At 44.4% G+C, this 20,143-nt stretch overlaps 1 protein-coding gene across 2 annotated transcripts in view; it reads left to right on the top strand.

Annotated features, from left to right (window-relative positions):
* The window catches only part of palmdb (palmdelphin b), a 92,391-nt gene that overhangs the window by 63,812 nt on the left and 8,436 nt on the right, over positions 1–20,143 (top strand). The window lies entirely within an intron of this gene.

Consider the following 20,143-nt stretch of genomic DNA (forward strand, 5'->3'; position numbering starts at 1 on the left):
ACTTCATTTCAAGATCCATATTGTTCTCCTGAACCTGTCAGACCTTCAGTTTGTAGGATAAAGACCTCCTGATAATGCTGGCACGTGTCCAACACCGCAACTTCAACGTGACATTTTATGAAGGGCTAAATGTCTCCGTGCTCCTCACTGAGCTTGGAGATATTTATTTTTAAAGAAGTGGGCATTCAAGTGAAAATCCACAAGGTTTTTGCATGTTTTTGCCTCATTTTGATATCTTTTATTTGGTGTACACACTGGCCCCACATGCTGCAGTAATAAAGACACTGACGGGATTTTTTTTATCTCATGATGAGATAATAATGGTGTAGCAGCACAAATGGATGAATGGATGTCGGTCTTTGACACTGGAGGCCACTGTGGATATCTAGAGGCAGTCAACATGGCCACACGTTCTGTCTAACTCTGACCAAATAGTTTTTATAAATCACAATTTGACAACAGCGTCTGCGCAGTAAGGGTGTAACGATCCATCAATCTGGATTGATATATCGATTTCATGATTAATGACCCAGTATCATCGATGCAAAGTTAAAACATAGATCCATACTGACTCAGGAATAAATCAGCAGTGTGGAAATATTTTGGATTTTAGAGAACATCCAGGTCAGCAGACAGAACACATGGTGTATGTGAACAATGACGTTATGAGATAAACTCCACTGACGTTACCTGCCTGGACGAGCGTCTCACTCCGCTAACTTCTCACTGCAGCAACATCAGCTGCTGTTTCAACAATGTTCGGCTAAAAAACATTCATGCAGGCTGAAATTCAACCGAGCTGTTCTGTCAGGAGACGCAGAGACTGAAACCAACGCTGAGGAAGAAGAAGTATAAATAAGACATGTCATCTGTTCAACTTGTTTGTAGAGGAAAAGTCTGCTAGCCGCTAGGCTAATTTATGTAATGTAAACATGCTAAAGCTAATAATGGGTGACCAGCATAAAACAACAGTTGTGTCTGTGAACCCTGACAGTTGTTACTGAGCTGAGTTTGAGACTTGTTTTAAATGATCCTGTTATTTTATGGCTGTTTGGAGACATTTGTCTTTAAGACACAAGTTTGTCTCCAGGACTTTAAGACACAAGTTTGTCTCCAGGACTTTAAGACACAAGTTTGTCTTCAGGACTTTAAGACACGCGTTTGTCTTCAGGACTTTAAGATACAAGTTTGTCTCCAGGACTTTAAGACACAAGTTTGTATTCAGGACTTTCACTAAGAGCACATCCACACTAACCCAGTTTAATTTGTAAAAGCATCCTTTTCTCTTTGGTTCAACCGTCTCTCTTCGCTGAAATAATGTTTGTGTCATCCATCAAGTTCTTCCCAAACTGTCCTCAGAGTGTGTGTAAATCTTAATGCTGCGAACTAGTCCAGCCATGGGGTCCAGATTTCTTCTTACTGATTAGTTCAAGGTCAGGAGTTGTCTTCTGTGTGTTGCTCTTCGTAAGGTGCGGTGCAAAATAACTTCAAATAACTTACAAAGTGTTGAGAAATACGTTATGTGTCTACAACAAAAAATGTATTATTATGGTTTACAGCCTTACGTAAGCTTTGAGCTGAGCTTGTACAGATTTTAGGGACACGGAGGGAGGCTTGCCGAGGTCACCAAATGTGCTCGGGCCACTGCTGTACTGTGCACTGTTCAGTCCTCCAGTGTTTGGGAATTGAACACAATGACACAAACTTAAAACACTAACGTTGAATTTTTAACCTTTGTCACGGCTCTCACTTCACAGACAGGACATACACTCTTTATTAGGGGCGTGTGTGTGTGTGTGTGTGTGTGTCAATAGGAAACAGCCTCAGGGAGCCTCATCTCGTCACTTGGCTTCAATGACAGTTCGACCAATACTGTGTGTGTGTGTTAAACACGACTGTCCGTACACGAGGCCACCAGAGTTTGGTTTCACTCAGTTCCTACTCTGACACGACCCTCCCAGATGTGCAGTATCGAACAGTAGCAGTGTAATTTGTTTCGTCTGTCTGTGTTGTTTGGAAGCTGTTCCCTGGACATGATTTCTTTGTGGATGATCTCCTACCTGTTTACGGTACGTACAGGTTAGCATTATGGTCTGTGCCCTGTGCACCACTGTGGCTCATTGATGTGTTTTAAGTTGTTTTTGGACAACAGTGCAGCTCAGGCCTGAAGATCAGGCTTTGGTCTGGTCAACATGTCTGTAGGGTACATACGTTGTTGACTTTGGTCTTGTTATTGGTTTTTGGTTGGTTTACACTCAAAATACTCTAGTCATTGTTTTAAAGATATTAGAATCGGTCAGATATCTGCAGTTTGAGCCTCACCCCCGTCTAACTATTACAGTGAGTATAATGCTGATAACAAACCTCACAGGACCAGCAGTGGAACTTGATATCAAAACATTTGGTGTTGAATTATCTGCTTATTTTTCTCTCAGTCTTTGTAGGAAGAGCTTGACATTATATATTTCCAAGTTTTACAGCAAAGTGAATAACGTCACAGACATGGTGAAGTGTTGCCAAGGTGTTTTGAGAGAAGTGTTCGCACTCTGTTTGATGTAACAAGAGGAAGAGTTCATCACGTAGGGAGATGCATGTGTTTGTCACCTTACTGACACTCGGGCCACATTTGTAATATTTGGACAACCAGTTTCTCAATCACTGTCTGATTTGTGTTATGCAACGTCCATTTTGTTGTATATGTAGCACCCATTAGAGGTCCTTCTACATGAAACTTTCAGGGTGTGTCTCAGGTACTTATGTGGTCATTTCCTGCACGTATCATCATGATTGGCCTAGGGTGGAATTTATACTTCTGTGTTGAATCAACGCCGTACCTACGCCATACCCTACACCAAAGCCTGACATGCACCTTCCCAGAAATGTACCTACACGTCGCAGTGACGCAGACCTCCTGTCTGTCTCTGTAAGCTGACACCATTTCCCTCAGTGGAAACAAAGCTTTGATTTACTTTAATTTCACAGATAAGAAACAATAAATTGTGAAGACAATAAAGCCTCCACACACTGTGTGTGATTTATCCTGGCTGAAATATGAGCAGAGGAAATCTCTGCTAGCTGCTAGGCTAATTTATACAATGTAAAATGCCATAGGCTTGTGCTAATAACGTTAGCATGTTGTATTTGTGGTGAAAATGTGTCCAGATAAAGACAAGTGTTTGTCTGTGAATGCTGCGAGTTATAGTGAAGCTGATTTGTGTTTGAAACTGTCTCTATTAAGCCATGTTTAATGTGTGTTTAATGTGTGTTTAACGTGTGTTTAACGTGTGTTTAATGTGTGTTTAACGTGTGTTTAATGTGTGTTTAACGTATGTTTAATGTGTGTTTAACATGTGTTTAATGCGTGTTTAACGTGTGTTTAATGTGTGTTTAATGTGTGTTTAATGTGTGTTTAATGCGTGTTTAACGTGTGTTTAACGTGTGTTTAATGTGTGTTTAACGTGTGTTTAATGTGTGTTTAACGTATGTTTAATGTGTGTTTAACATGTGTTTAATGCGTGTTTAACGTGTGTTTAATGTGTGTTTAACGTGTTTAATGCGTGTTTAACGTGTGTTTAATGTGTGTTTAACATGTGTTTAATGTGCGTTTAACGTATGTTTAACGTGTGTTTAACGTGTGTTTAATGTGTGTTTAACGTGTGTTTAATGTGTGTTTAACGTGTTTAATGTGTGTTTAACGTATGTTTAACGTGTGTTTAATGCGTGTTTAACGTGTGTTTAATGTGTGTTTAACGTATGTTTAACGTGTGTTTAATGCGTGTTTAACGTGTGTTTAATGTGTGTTTAATGTGCGTTTAACGTGTGTTTAATGTGTGTTTAACGTGTGTTTAATGTGCGTTTAATGTATGTTTAACATGTGTTTAATGCGTGTTTAATGTGCGTTTAACGTATGTTTAATGTGTGTTTAACGTGTGTTTAATGTGCATTTAACGTGTGTTTAATGCATGTTTAACGTGTGTTTAACGTGTTTAACGTGTGTTTAACATGTGTTTAATGTGTGTTTAACGTGTGTTTAATGTGTGTTTAACGTGTGTTTAGTATGTTTAACATGTGTTTAACATGTGTTTAACGTGTGTTTAATGTGTGTTTAATGTGTGTTTAACGTGTTTAGTGTTTAACGTGTGTTTAATGTGTGTTTAATGCGTGTTTAACGTGTGTTTAACGTGTGTTTAATGCGTGTTTAACATGTGTTTAATGTGTGTTTAACGTGTGTTTAACGTGTGTTTAATGCGTGTTTAACATGTGTTTAATGTGTGTTTAATGCGGGTTTAACGTGTGTTTAACGTGTGTTTAATGTGTGTTTAACGTGTGTTTAATGTGCATTTAACGTGTGTTTAATGCATGTTTAACGTGTGTTTAACGTGTTTAACGTGTGTTTAACATGTGTTTAATGTGTGTTTAACGTGTGTTTAATGTGTGTTTAACGTGTGTTTAGTGTGTTTAACATGTGTTTAACATGTGTTTAACATGTGTTTAATGTGTGTTTAATGTGTGTTTAACGTGTTTAGTGTTTAACGTGTGTTTAATGTGTGTTTAATGCGTGTTTAACGTGTGTTTAACGTGTGTTTAATGCGTGTTTAACATGTGTTTAATGTGTGTTTAACGTGTGTTTAACGTGTGTTTAATGCGTGTTTAACATGTGTTTAATGTGTGTTTAATGCGGGTTTAACGTGTGTTTAACGTGTGTTTAATGTGTGTTTAACGTGTGTTTGTGTGTTTAACGCGGGTTTAACATGTGTTTAATGTGTGTTTAGTGTGTTTTTAATGTTTGTTTAACGTGTGTTTGTGTGTTTAACGCGGGTTTAACGTGTGTTTAATGTGTGTTTAATGTGTGTTTTGAATCAACTAAACTTTACAGCACTTCACAGAAACCTCTGCGGCCGACTAGTGTTTGAAGGTGTAACTGCAGAGTGACACAGACACACCACTGCACTAAATGCACTAAATTGCTACCCAAAGTTCATAACTTTTGATGCTGAACCACAGAAAAATTCTGTACAAATGGAATTTAAATATATATATTTTCTTTATTCAAAATTGCAGCAAATCAAGTCCTGCGGACCCTAATGCTTCTTAATACTTTTTTTGAAGAACACATTAAGCTGGACTTGTGTGTGAAATTCAAGTCAATCAGAATTACGGTGTGAGCGGTGTGGCCTTTCCAAAATTTAATTTTCTGGCCTTGATTATAGCCGAGGGCCTCCTACCAGTGGGTCATGCCCAAAACACCTCGAGTGGGAGGCGCCCAAGAGGCACCCTTGTCAGATACCCAAACCAATTCAACTGACTCCTTTCTATTCGGAGCAGCGGCTCTACTCCGAGCTCCCTCTGGATGTCCAAGCTCCCTATCCTATCTCTAAAGCCCTTTTCACACAGAGCGCGCAAAGCGCAGACCTCCGCCGACGAACCCATTCATTGTGTATGTGCTACCGCGGCGCAAGAGCGCACCGCTCTGCTGCCGAGTTGAGTGGTGCGAGAGAGGGCGCATGCTGCGGCGTCTGTGCGTTGACAGCCTGTGCTCGAATTGAAAATTTTTTAATTTCACTGCAACACGCTGTGACGACACCTCGGCGCGTCCAATAGCAGAGAAGAGCCTGAAGTAGACCCGGAAGCGGTCACCATGGAGCTGTAGCTCCTGAACAAGCCTGTACCCCCCCCAATCCCGTCCTGCGCGCCTCGCTCTCCACTTGCTCTGTGCCCTACCCCGCAGTGGGCGCCGCGAAAATCACTCTCTGTGTGAAAGAGGCTCAAGGCTGAGCCCAGACACACGACAGATGAAACTCATTTCGACCACTTGTATCCGCGACCTCATTCTTTCAGTCACTACCCAGAGCTCATGACCATAGGTGAGGGTTGGGACGGAGATGGACCAGGAAATTGAAAGCTTTGCCTTCTGGCTCAGCTCCCTCTGAACCACAACTGTATCACTGCAGTTATGCCAAACCGTCGATCCATCTCAGACTTCATTTTACCCTCACTCCCTTGCTTGAGGCGGTAACTCTCTCCCAACCCAGAGGAAACAGTCCATGACACGTGCCCTCAGAGTTGGAGGTGCTGACTCTCTGACCGCTTCACACACGGGTGCAAACTGTCCCAGTGCATGCTGGTCATTTTATCCACTGGTAAAAAATTTTAGGTGACTACAATTTAACATCTCTCGGGAATTTGCAAAAACATGTCAAAAGAAAAGTTGGAATGATCTGTTGGTATTTATATTGATATCATACCAGCAACACCTTTTACCACAGTTTCAATTTGTAGAATATGTCTCAGACATGAAAAAAATATATATGTAGATTTTTAATTCTTCTTGTTTCTGTTTAAGATTAAAAGGCCTCAAAGTGTTTCCGTGGAGAGAATCCATTCATTTGTTAACACAAGGCTTTTATTGTAAAATCTTGACGGCCGTTATCAAAGACAAATGTAATGCAGGACGACAGGGCTGGCAGGCAGCAGCGCCGGTACTTCTGTGCAGTGTGTGGTCGATCCAGTGTGTTAAACATACGGCCAAGATGTTGCTAATGTGACAAAGAGAACTTTCAAAGTAGGATGTTTGTATTTACCCCTTTTCCCACACGGCATGAATGCAGCACTGCCTCCAGTCACATTGAACAGTGCTGATGAGGTGGTGAGAGGGAGGTGGAGGCGGTGACAGCTGAGCAGTGGACTAAGTGTCAGGCCTGTTGATGGTTACCATGGCACTCAGTCTGTCGCTTTCATGTGTCCTTGTAGGCGTTTGTGTGTGTGTGTGTGTGTGTGTGTGTGTGTGTGTGTGTGTGTTATAAAAACTTCCACTGGCAAACACCGACGTGTGACTGGTTGGTCGTGGATGAAAAGAGACAAAGAAAATACATCGCCATAAACAAATTACCTTGTTCATTTTATCATTTTTTTAAAATCAGTTTCTGAATATGCTGATGTACATTGGTTAATTTATTGAGAACAAAATGACGTAACAGCGGTCAATGGAAACCAAAATCATCAACCCACTGAGGGCTGATTCAGCGTGTGTGAATTTGATCACAGCAGCTCATCATGTGACTCAGCAGTGTGCACAGCCCCCGCCTGCCTGTATGACCTCCAGACAACCTCTGGGCTGCTGATGAGTCGCAGGATGGTGTCCTGGGGGATCTCCTCCCAGACCTGGATCAGGGCATCAGTGAGCTCCCGGACAGTCTGTGGTGGACGCACCGATGCATAACGTGCCATAGGTGCTCAGCTGGATTTAGGTCAGGGGGACGAGAGGGCCAGTCAATGACATCACTGCCTTCATCATCCAGGAACTGCCTACACACTCTGGACACATGAAGCCGGGTCCTGCACCAGGAGGAACCCAGGGCCCTCTGCACCAGGAGGAACCCAGGGCCCTCTGCACCAGGAGGAACCCAGGGCCCTCTGCACCAGGAGGAACCCAGGGCCCTCTGCACCAGGAGGAACCCAGGGTCCTCTGCACCAGGAGGAACCCAGGGCCCTCTGCACCAGGAGGAACCCAGGGCCCTCTGCACCAAGAGGAACCCAGGACCCTCTGCACCAGGAGGAACCCAGGGCCCTCTGCACCAGGAAGAACCCAGGGCCCACTGCACCAGGAGGAACCCAGGGTCCTCTGCACCAAGAGGAACCCAGGGCCCTCTGCACCAGGAGGAACCCAGGGCCCACTGCACCAGGAGGAACCCAGGGTCCTCTGCACCAAGAGGAACCCAGGGCCCTCTGCACCAAGAGGAACCCAGGGTCCTCTGCACCAAGAGGAACCCAGGGCCCTCTGCACCAAGAGGAACCCAGGGCCCTCTGCACCAAGAGGAACCCAGGGCCCTCTGCACCAGGAGGAACCCAGGGCCCTCTGCACCAGGTGTCATCCTGGAGGAGCTGGACTAACCTGTGCAACCTGACTGGGCTGCAGGTACGGCCTCATGCTACCAGTAGTGACAAGGACACTAGCAGAAGACCAAACTAGAGAAGAATCAGTCAGTCAATATCCCTGAGACTGTCATGTCCCATTAAGTATGTTTACATGAACACCATATTCCTGTATTATTCAGAATATCCTCAATATTCCTGTTGCGTTGTCAACACGTGCATAACCTGATTATGGTCATATTCCGGTTGGAGAATATTCCAAATACGACCCCTGGCATATGCCTGTTTTAACCAGAATATTGTGACATGTGTACGCCTTAATCGGAAAATGTCCCGTACCGGAATATTCAGTAACGTCTGCACATGCTCGATTTGCAAGAAATCCTGGGTTGTCGGTGTTGTTATGGTTACGGCGATCAGGGAGAACAGCAGAACTGGCTTCGCACCTTCATCCACAGACTGTGGGGGGGCTCTGGCTGGCGTGAACGGCATGAGCTGGAAGGAAAGGTCCATACACTCGTTCGCCTTTTCTTCTCGCTCTCTTCTTCCATTGTTGAGGACAAAATGGATCAGCAGAGTGTTGTAGTTAAGTTGTGGTGCAAAAGCGCAAGTAGGACGACACAGGGGTATGTGGGAAACAAACATTACAGCTTCTGTTCATTGTGAACACAACTTCGTCTTCTTCTTCTTCTTCTGTATTTCTGGCAGACCAGACACTATAGGCGTATCGCTGCCCCCCACAGGTTGAGTGTTGTATTAAATCAGAGCGTTTCTGGTGGGCCAGTAGCCCGGGGTGTTTTTAATGGAATACACAGAAACACGGGAATATGTCAATTAACATGTAAACGGAATATTCCAGTTGCTGCAGCACATATGAACACCTTATTCGGAACATTACCTCAACCAGAATATTGACCTTAATTAGAATATGGTGTGCATGTAAACGTAGTCATTGACTGCTGTCACATCAGTCACAGACCACGATGATGTTTTTTAGCATCTAACTTCACGTCACATCGTCACATCTCTCCTCCTGTCACAGCAAAGTGCTGCTCAGGTGACAAACTGTTGGTAAATGTATTTGTGTTTAATTAATTGTTGTGGCTCCTCTCATAGAACAGCTAAACATGTTGTCTTTTTGTCTGCTGATCTCAGACTGTCAGATGTGAAGCTCTTTTTACTAACACTGACCCACAGACAGAGCACAACAGGTTGCCTTATATGGCACTTTTAGGGCTGCCGCATAAGATAAGATAAAATAAGATAAGATAAGATTAGACTTTATTAATCCCACAGCAGGGAAACTCACATGTGACAGCAGGTCAAAAGTCAGAAGCAGGAGAAAAAGTTAAAAGCGACTGAGTGCTGAATAGGATAAAAATATTACATCATCTTTCACACACACACACATAGTGTGTGTGTCCATGAATGATAGTTGCACAATGATGATGTCAGAATGTCAGAAACAGTCATCTCCTGGTGAGCAGGTGATGTTTTACACATGTCGTGTTTACAATCATGAGTCATCATCTAACAGGCAGATACTGAGGATGAGGATTTACTCAGCTGTTTGTTCCTTGGATGGATTTGGATCTGGAAAAGGCTGCGAGAAGAAACTCAACTTATATTTTTGATGTAGTATTTTGTGGTTGGAGATTCCTCCAGTAACCGACCATAGAATTAAATGTGGGACAACAAAGTGAATCTGGCCTTATAATTAGTGGAGAACAAGATGTACTCAGTGAAAACATGGAGCGATGTTAGTTTTTAATATTCAAATATCACCTAGTGCTGCTTTAAAGCTGCCAAGTCCTCCTGAGCAGAGGGCGGTACGCTCTGTACTGTTAGAGCTCTGCTGCAGGAACTCACACACTAAGATGATTATATTGATCTGTGGGAGATTGAAGCATTATCATAACTACCACTGCATCTAAACACTAATGTCAGACTCTGGTTAGACTCTGCTTAATCACATGACGCAAGAGTTGGCTTGATGAGAGGAATGTGCCGACTGTGGCTGTTTCAAAAAGAGATGTGGAGGACGAGGACAGCGAGAGGATTAGAAACTTGGTGCAGACTGGACGGGTGCTGGTTGTGTTTGATGTTTGGAGTCAGCAGCCGTGGATATCCTGTTAAATACTCTCAGCTTTGGAGTGAATAGAGCCGCCAGGCCGTGGTTAGCTGCTGCCTTGACACTTGGCAGCAGGAGCTCATGACCTCAACTGCAGGGTGAGGTGGATTCAGCTCGAGCCTTCCATAGAGTGGGACAGTGACGCAGGCATCAAACACCAACAAGGATACACGCTGATACTTTTCCCCACAGGCCAACGAGCCTCTAAATTTAGTGGCCAAAGTACATGTTTAGTGCCCAAATGTTGTGTAACTTGTGACATAAAACTATCCATCCATCCATCCATCCATCTATTTTCATCTGCTTATCCGGGGCCGGGTCGCAGGGCAGCAGGCTGAGCAAAGCACCCCAGACGTCCCTCTCCCTGGCAACACTTTCCACTTTTTTGTGCCGGCGTTCCCAGGCCAGATGAGATATATAATCCCTCCAGTGTGTTCTGGCTCTGCCCCGGGGCCTCCTACCAGTGGGAGTGCCCAGGAGGATCCTGATCAGATGCCCGAACCACCTCAACTGACCCCTTTGGACGCGAAGGAGCAGCAGCTCTACTCCTAAGGCTGAGCCCAGACACCCTACAGAGGAAACTCATTTCCACCACTTGTATCCGCGATCTCATTCTTACGGTCACTACCCAGAGCTCATGACCATAGGTGAGGGTTGGGACGTAGATGGACCAGCAAATTGAAAGCTTCACTACAACGTACCGGCGCAGCGCCCGCATCATTGCAAAAGCTGCACTGACCCGCCGATCCATCTCACGCTCCATTCTACCCTCACTCGTGAACAAGACAGGGCAGTAACTCCCCCCCACTGACTAGATCAAAATGTCAGCACCAGGGTCATAAAAATCCGGTCATAATCTATTTTTACCAGTTATTTTAATTTTCGTTTTTAAATGATAATAAAGATATTCAAAGACATTTAGTTTTCATTCGTTCGTTTTTAATAAATTAAACAAGCAAGTTATAAAGTGTGCATTAATAAGGACATGAACGAAAAGATGAACAGACATCCACACACCCGTGCCATTAGGCTTCGCCCTGGACACACCGGACGGCACTAACGCGTCCGGTGTGTCCAGAGCGTTAAGTAGTTATGTCTGTAGGCTCGGTGACACAAAATTAAAATTGTAATGAAGTGATTATGGTTATTTTATTTTGAAAATTGGCCGGATTCTCTCGTCTTTTCTGTGTCCGACTTCCTGTTTGGTACAATCCGCTCGATCCAGCTTGACAGAAGCGCTCGCGTGAAAAATAGACCAGACGCCGAACTGAAGCGCTGCCTCCGCGGGCGCTCCGCTCTGCTCAGCGGCCTGTGTGGACAGTCAGATAGGTTAACATGGGCGCTGACTGAAAACTGCCTCCGCTGCTGGGCGCTGCACTTCGGTTCCGCATCCAGTGTGTCCAGGGCGTTATGTCAACAACGCTATCTGCGGTGTGAAAACGGCAGCCACTAAAACCACTGACTGTGCACTCTGCCACCAAGAGGGCAGGGGTGGTAATTGCAACCGGTCAAAATGACCGACAGCCTTCAGATTTTCCGCTCGTTGTTGTAAAAAACTGGTCAATGACCGAGAATATCCGGTTAACGTGACCCCTGGTCAGCACTCACAAATATCATATATATCAGTCTTTTAATGACACACAGCAGTGTCAAAAACGGACGCGTTTCAGCACTGGGCTTTCCTCAGCGTTTTTCAGACTGTTAGTCGAGCACATCAATTCTTTTGTTTAGTAACTCTCCCCCAGCCCGCAGAGGGCGAACCTGCCGCTAACCTATGAACTAACTTAACTTAAAACTAAGTTATGTAAAAACTACAGCAGAGGCAATTCAATGCAACTTGACACAGCCTTCCTCAAGTGTGACACCTCAGTAAATAAAGAGACAGTCACAGAAACATCTTAAACACATGATACATGTACAGTCTCTAATATATTATTATCTATAGCTGTTAAATGTTGGCATAATAAAAACACTATAAAAATGTTGAGGAAATAAATAATGATATTATTTTGTCAGCTTGATTAAAAGCAGCCACACTGAAAGATACAGGACTGACTTTAAATTTAAGCAATATCACACTCAAGGCTGTGCGTTCATGTCGTTTGTGGCATGACAGTGAAATGACGTCAAAGCTCAGCCTCGAGTGTGATATTGTGATTATACAACTATTACCAACAAAATAAAATACATAACCAAAATGTGTTCATGTTGAGGGGCAGTTAAAGCTCAAAATAAAAAAAAAACTTTTTGTCTCTGTTTCCATGGAAATACAAAGGGTCTGACTAACAGCTGGAAAAGATTGACTGCTGTATGTAATGACAGCTAGTTTACTGCTCCAGCAAGTAGACTCAGACATGTTTTCTCGTCCCTGTTGACATGAGCTTAATACTCTCTAGATATGTATATGTATTCAGACCGGCCTTTTAACCACCTTGATGAACCAGCCTCGTAGAGACCTCAGTCAGTGTCCTGACTCGCTGCATCGTCGCCTGGTATTATATTGCAGTTGCAGTTGTACAGAGGGTGGTGAGCCGCTCGGCACCTCACCAGGCGGAGCTGCTGCCATCCACAGAGCACGTTTACACCCAGCGGTGTCAGAAGATGTGTTTTTTTCTCTGAGACTTCTTCTCCTTCATCGTACTCACTCGGGTGATTATTTAATTATTTACATTTTGCTCAGAGAAACAAGCAGAGGCACCAGTCCACTATTTCATCTGTGTGCAACTGCATCGTTTTGTATTTCTATATTTCTGTGTCCGTCAGAATACGTCCTGATATAAATCATGTAATAAGCATCCTCGTGTGTATGTTTTTTGTTCAGAGTTTGATTCAGTCACTGGGCAGATGTTGGCGTTCAGAGAGTGCATCTTGAAATTGAAATGTCAAGGAATGAATGTAGCCAGTGATTGTTCTCACGCTGAAAAGCAATAGTAATTTAAATGTCTGTGAGTACGTGAGTGCAAGTGTGAACATGGGGACTGTGGCGCTCAGCCAATCATCTTGCAGGGACACTCGGCAGTGTGTGGGAGGCAGACCCAGCCCCGCAGTCTTACATAAGAACAGACATAATGCCATCTAATTCAGCTGCTTTTCATGTGCCTTCTTTCTGTCTGCACATAACCCACTTGACTCAGGGAAACATAGCGATGGCAAGCACCCCCCACCACCGTCACCCTCCACTGCTACCCCCACCCTCTGCAGAGACATCAGAAGGTGTTTCTCCACCTGACAACTTTAGTCTGCTGTTTGCACTTTGAGACTTGTTGAAGAGGATTTGCCAAAGTCACACTGTGGTGATTACATTCACAATAACATCATGGAGTGTTATTTAGCCGGTCCAGTGTTCGTGTGTGTGCTGCTGATGATGGCAATGAGGATGATGATGGCAGTGAGGATGATGATGAGCTCTGTCCTAACAGAGAATCTGACAAGTCAGGGTCTTTTTGTCAAGGTTGAACTCATGAGCGATTTTGTAACACTGTCTATCAAGTTCATGTCTATAACGCGTTATTATGATAAACTTGTGTCAAGCTGTGGACTGTTCTTCATCCTGATGAGGTTGATTTAGTGAACACTAACCAGTGTTTCCCCTAAAACACCACACAGTGTCTGTATGCACTGATGAAACCGCTTCACACTGAACGCTCATTGTTACATTCATGGTTTGCTGCTAACCTGACGACCAGCTCAGCTGCCTGTCCCGAGTGCAGACACACCGTCTCCCTCTCATCCCTCGCCACACACACACACACACTCACACACACTGCACTGAACGCTCCTGTAGAGGCTGTGATACACTCTTGTTTTCTGACAGTGTTAACAAGCTGCAGTTCAGCAGTGACAGGTCATAGTCTTACATTAGGCTATATTTGTCTTATTTATTTTGTTAAATATTGACAGGATGCCATACGAAATATGGCCTATAAACCACATTATAATGTTGAAACTTTTCAAAATCAATGAAAAAAGGGACGTGCACTATGATGTAGTTCAGCAGGAGGCTTGTTAAATTAGCCTCATGATGTTACCTGAGAAGGGCGCAAATGTCGAGCTCCCTGAAAAGGACAGAAGCTGAATTAAAATCACCTCGTGTCAGTTTTTCTTTTAGTTCTTGTGGTTATGAAATCAGTTTGTGAACATCTTGTCTTGGCCCCAGTCATCACACAGACATTTCCGGCGGCAGGTGCTCTCTCATATATACAGGAACACATTTAGCTTACTTACATCTTTGTGTTACTACCCATACAGTAATGCAGACACCAAGGTAATTTTGTTTTCAAGCATTGCTGTGTGTGTTTTACTGTGTATAAATGAGGGCGTGTGTTCTGCAGTGAGGTTTAAATGGTTCTGGAAGTTCAGAGTGGAAGCTGCTCCGACACACGGACAGTGATCTCTACCTCAGAGTTCTTCAATATGAAGGTCACAGAGCGCTGAAGAGGAAAGAGTCTTTTGGAGGGTAGTTTGATTCAGCTACATCGAATTCAGCTTCTTACAAACACGACTCTTTTCTTCAGGCTTTAAATGCTGCAGGGCTGATTTTATATTTTCTCTTGTTGTTACTTTCTTATCAGAAACCTTTAATTTAACCTGTGATCCAGCTAAATGCTTTATTTCCTGTTGGTTCAGAAATAAAATTAAATTCCCGTGTTTTTTTGTAAGAATTTGTAAACAATAAAGTTTGTGTATATGAGAAAAACACAGGGAGTTCATTAAATAGTCATGTACTAAAACTTGAAATGATCCTCTGAATGAGCTTTAAATATTCATGGAGCTCCGCGCTCCTCCTCTGCACTCTTGGCACAAGAGATGTGCATCACTAAACCGCATTTCAGATTTATTTAAATGAATGACCAGAGCCGCGGTGTGGGAGATATGAACATGATTTCAAGTTGAGTGTAGTTTTCTAAAGACATGTGGAAGTGGGACAGCTAATTGGCGTCTGTCTCCCCCGTCTGCACCGGGCAGCCAGAGGGTTTGAGGGAGACGGTGTGATTTCACGCCAGATTAGCTAGCTTGTTGTTAAACTAAATGGTGGGTTATTGCCTAAATTAGTCTGGTTGTATGAGATGTTTAAATAGTTTAATTTCACTTCACTTACAAACAATACTGAGGCTGAGGGCAAACACTTGTTACCTGGCTCTCCATGAAGGCAGGTCACAGGGAGATGTGATGCTGCTCTGCAGGATGCTCGATTTAAGTCTGTTAGCTGTGGTGACTGTGACAAGGGATGTTGATGAGGGAGGGGCAGGGCTCCTGTGATCTGGCAGAATGAAAACTTAAATGTGGTTGTCAGGTGTTAGAACACACTTTGAATGGAGAATAATGCCATGGGCCAAATTCAAACACTAAAATATTATAAATATTAAAAAGGGAGACCATCTCGTCAGAAGGCAAAACAGCAGGTGCTTGAACACCACCTGGGCGCCTGCTAACCCACAAACTCCACCAGATGCGTGTTGATTGCGTCTGCGCTCCAGAACGGCAGCAGAGCTGATACGTTTCAATTCTAGTCAATGTGTGTGTTTCCACCGGCTGCGGCTGTGCTGCGTTCCAGCTCCGTCACAGCTGCGGCGCTCCGGAGCCCTCCGCAACAGATACGCAGGACTTCTATTTTTGCCGGACGCCGGAGCACAACGCAGCAATTCAGCACAGAGCAGATCGTGCGGGGCAGGAAGTCGTGCACAGAAACAAAATAAAACATCTGGTTAATTTTCAAAATAAAATACACAGTGTTCACGGCGGATCATATTTCCCTGCACTACACCTTGAAAATGTCATAATGGGCGGAGGCAGGCCTGAAGTCAACAGGTCAGAGGTTTTCAGGCGTCATTTCACCCCGTTGACACCATGGACGAGGAGATGTTAATCATGGAGGTGCACCCAGATGTCTTCCTACTACTCCTCTGGTTTTGTGGTTCTGTTTATAGAAACTACATCTTGTTATATCGCGAGATTATGCGTGAATTCACGAGATCTCGCCGGTCCTCGTGACTCCCGCTGTCCGGCTGAGCTGCACCGCTCCACACAGCAAACGCAGCCGGTGGGTGTTGACGGACGGCGGAGCACGCAGCGGATAGGCCCGTCTTTGAAGTGACCGAACAGCAGTCGCATTAGTTGTAGAGAGCAAAAACATTCATTCATTTTTACTCTCTACAGTGTAAAGCTGTGTTCCCACCAAACGCGATGAACGTGATTTAATCGCCCGTAACGCGAGTAACGCACCGCCCATAACGCCCGAATTTCGACACCTGACCATTTTGTTAATTCGCGTTATCGTGTCATTCGCGCGAGTAGCGGGGAAGCCGGCTGTGCTAACTGGAGCTAAGCTAGTGCTAACGTTCATAGTACAACCATTCTGCAAACTAATTAAAGACACATATTAACAGAACTTACCAAGTAGACCAGTCTCCTCGGCGACTTTCACCAAAGCCTGCTCCTTTTTGTTGCGGCCTCTGTAGAGTAGACACGCAGTATCATATAGCTCCGGGTAGCCACTGACGACCATGGCTGAGATATCCATCCACCATCGCTGATTGTACCTGCTCTGGAAGTCCCAGATGCGTCGGAGGGCCAAACGCCGTCGTTTTTGGGTTCACCCTGTCCTGCAGAAGCGCATCCAGCTCGGCGAGTTTCACCACCTCCTCCAGGAACTCCGTCTGGATGATAGCCGCTTTCAGCGGTACTTCAGGCTGACTGGGGCCCAGTTTGAGGACCTGTTGGCGAGGGTTGGCGCCAGGATCTCCCGGCAGGACACCAACTACAGGCGCTCCATTTCAGCTGCGGAGCGTCTGTCCATCTGTCTCCCTGGTGAGTAGCAGTTTATTGTTGTGTCAACAACTGGACGTTGTTGACACACGCCAGTGACGTCGGGAGAATCTCAACGCTGATTGGCTTTCGCGGCACAGTGTCACGCGAATTCGCCTCAAAAGTTCAATATTAGGTTCGTTCGAGATGAGCCAGTCCTGCGCAGATTCGATCACCGGCGATCGGCGCACAATGCATGCCGGTTAGTTTTGTGTCCGACTTCATCCCGACTTGCTCTGACGTATTACAAAAGTGGACGGCGATAAAGCCGCGAGAGCGAGGCGGCTGCAGTTTTTAGAGCCAGGCGCTGCAGTTGGTCTCCACCGACTGCACCGCCTGGCTCTCACCTGATGTAACAGCTGATTGGTTTAGATGCCGACTCAACAATATGACGTTTTAGATAAACTACTCATTTTTGTTAAATTTTAGAGATTAAGATTGTATTTGTCTGATCTGAAGGTTTATTCTGTGAATAGAAAACATGTTGTGTGACTGATGGTGAAAACAAACTGATATATGGGTCTGATCACTTTTTTAATGAATTGACATCATTCCAGACAGGATGTAAGTGTGTCTGTGACTTCCTGTACGGACTGAAGGCTGCTGGAAACTGTCGGGAAACTGTCCGACTTCACCGCAGCTTTCTGTCACCGCCCCCCGCTGCGGCCGCCTGCTCTCGTCTACTTTCCAGGCGAGGCGCAGTTCATCTCCAACGAGCCTAATATTTTCAACTCGAGCGATGAGGTGTTGGACGCGATTTTCGCATCTATCGCGCCGCGTTAGACGCGTCCATCGCGTCGCGCTAGACGCGTCCAACGCCCCGCCCGGCGCGATTTCGCGTCTAATCGCGTCTTTGCATTGACTTTGTATGTAATTTTGACGCGCGAATTTGCGAAATCGCGTTTGGTGGGAACGCAGCATAACACAGTGTACTTTCAAATCATTTTGGATCTGGCTCTGCGCTCTCTCAACTCTTTATTTATTTATGTATTTTTAACCCTGAACTGGTGTCCCATTTACGTTACTTTTGTAAAATGAATATTACATGATCCCATATGTTCATGCTCAAACTGACTGGAAATACACAAACCTGTTTTTTTAAGATATATCTTCCACAGACCCCGAGAGGGTTTGTATCTTTGTCACCTTTTGCCCCCCTGACAAAAAAAAGTTACACTTTCAGTTATACCCATGTACATGTGGACGAGGTCTCAGATAGGTGAAAGAGTATTTCGATGTAAAGGCTGATTGAAGGCTGGATGGACAGTAAACACAGAACAGAGATTTCATGTTAGTGGTTGAATGGCTGTGCGCTTTTGTCCAGGGCTGGTCGGCCATCTTTGAGCTTTCGTAGGCTCAGTCACTGGTATTTGTTCATTTATAAAGCCATACTGGGTAAATTCCCATCATAACAGAGATGTGACTGTAGCTACAGTCTGAGATCTCAACACTTAGGTTTGTTGTCTGTTCCTGGTTCTCATGCTGAGCTGGGACAGAGAGCTTTTATGTGCTCTGCTGCTCTCACCTGGTAAAAACCTTCAGAAAGAGTTGAAACTACGTGGACTGGTCTCTGCCTGATTTTAAATCTCTCGTAAGTACCATGATGAATGAATCGGTTGGTTCTTGTAAATATTTCTACATGTTACTGTAGATCTTTAATGTTTTTATTTTGTGTGCATTTGGCTGTAAGTTTTTGTGTGCTGCTGTCTTGGAAAGGTTTCCCTTGTAAAAGATGTTGTTGGTCTCGACGGACCCGCCTGGTTGAGTATGGGTTAAATAAAAAATATATAAAAAATGTTATCTGTTGGAGGACAGTAGGAAATATGCTGTTCATAGTTCATAGTAAAGCCTGGGTAACTCTTTGCAAACGTTCCTCTCCAGTGGATAAAAGCCTTAAACTGGGATTCCGCTGATTTTCTTTTTAAATCTTGTATTTACGTCTGTAGGGAGGCTGAGCCACGGTGCCGTCACATGTTGCCACAGTGGCCTTTCACATCTACATGTTACAGTCTAGGTGTCCTTCTCCGTCTACTGCTGACATTTCAGGATGCTACCACACAACGCCAGGATGTCAACAAAAGTACATGGTTAGGTTTAAAAAAATAAAACATATTGGTTTGCCATCAGCCACCCCTTCCGCCCACCCTTTACAGACGTCCCTGCTCCTCATGTCATATCATTACTGGCAGCATTTCTTTCTTTTTTTTAAGATATTTTTTGGGCATTTTTAGCCTTTAATGGATAGGACAGCCAAGTGTGAAGGGGGGAGAGAGACAGAGCATGTGAGTGGAGCTGAGCGAGGAGCGGCTATTTTTTTTTAAAGGTGGAGCGGAGCCTTATCTCTCGCTCCAATGTTGCTCCGGGCGCTCATGCCCCACCCAGAATGCATCTTTGTACCTGCGCACACCCACACTATTTTCTTTCAAAACTATGGAGTTTACGGTGTACTTCAGAAAAGAAACTGAGAAGAGAAGCAGCGGTACCTTGGAGAATGGTCCCTAACTGCGGGGAGAGGCGAGAGGGCTTCCCCGGAGAATCTACCAAGCTCATGTTTTATTTGTGAATAGAAGATTACAGGTTAGGGTAGTACGACGCAGTTTTTTTGAGCGGAGTGGTGAGTGAGTGGAGCGGGATAAAATTTATGATGGAGTGGAGCAGAGCGAAGAATGCGCAGAACCAAGCGGAGCGGTTATCATATTAGCATATTAGTGATGTTTATTAGACATTATTCCATTTCACAAGTGTAGTATTTAGCGTCTGATAGGATATGTTAGAACAGGTTTCTATGTGTCTTTATAACTGGCAAACGTTCCGTCAGTTATCCACAGAATTACCGTGACGTCACTCTAACAACAGTCACTTCTGAGTAGAAAGCTGCCAATTGATTACATTTGTGGAGGCGTGTAAAATCAGCAAACTTGTCGATTTCTGTCATTTTCAGCTGTAGCTGTAACGTAACATTCAAAGATATGTAGTAGAACACAGTGGTCTGACCTGTCTGACGTTTCGGCTGTGTTTATTTGATCTACTTTGTTGCTTTGTTGTCATGATTGATAAACCAAATCTACCAGCGTGGCAGGTAGACAGTGTGCTGTTATGGACAGTGCCGCAGCAAAATGTGTTTTAGCCACCTAAAAATAAATATCAGTGTGAGCGTGTGCTATGATTTAACATTTGCTCTGCTTTACCTTACACATTAACCAGGTGAGGCCGCGGTAGATCAGCAACAATGGTCTGCTATGCAAAAAAGCCGTTTTTGTCAGTGGAGTCTGGTGGCTTTGATATAATGGCTTCAGTTTTAAAGTCTGACAGTGACGTAAAGCAGCGAAAATATTC

Source organism: Epinephelus lanceolatus, chromosome 20 (assembly GCF_041903045.1).
Source record: "Epinephelus lanceolatus isolate andai-2023 chromosome 20, ASM4190304v1, whole genome shotgun sequence".
NCBI lineage: Eukaryota > Metazoa > Chordata > Actinopteri > Perciformes > Serranidae > Epinephelus > Epinephelus lanceolatus.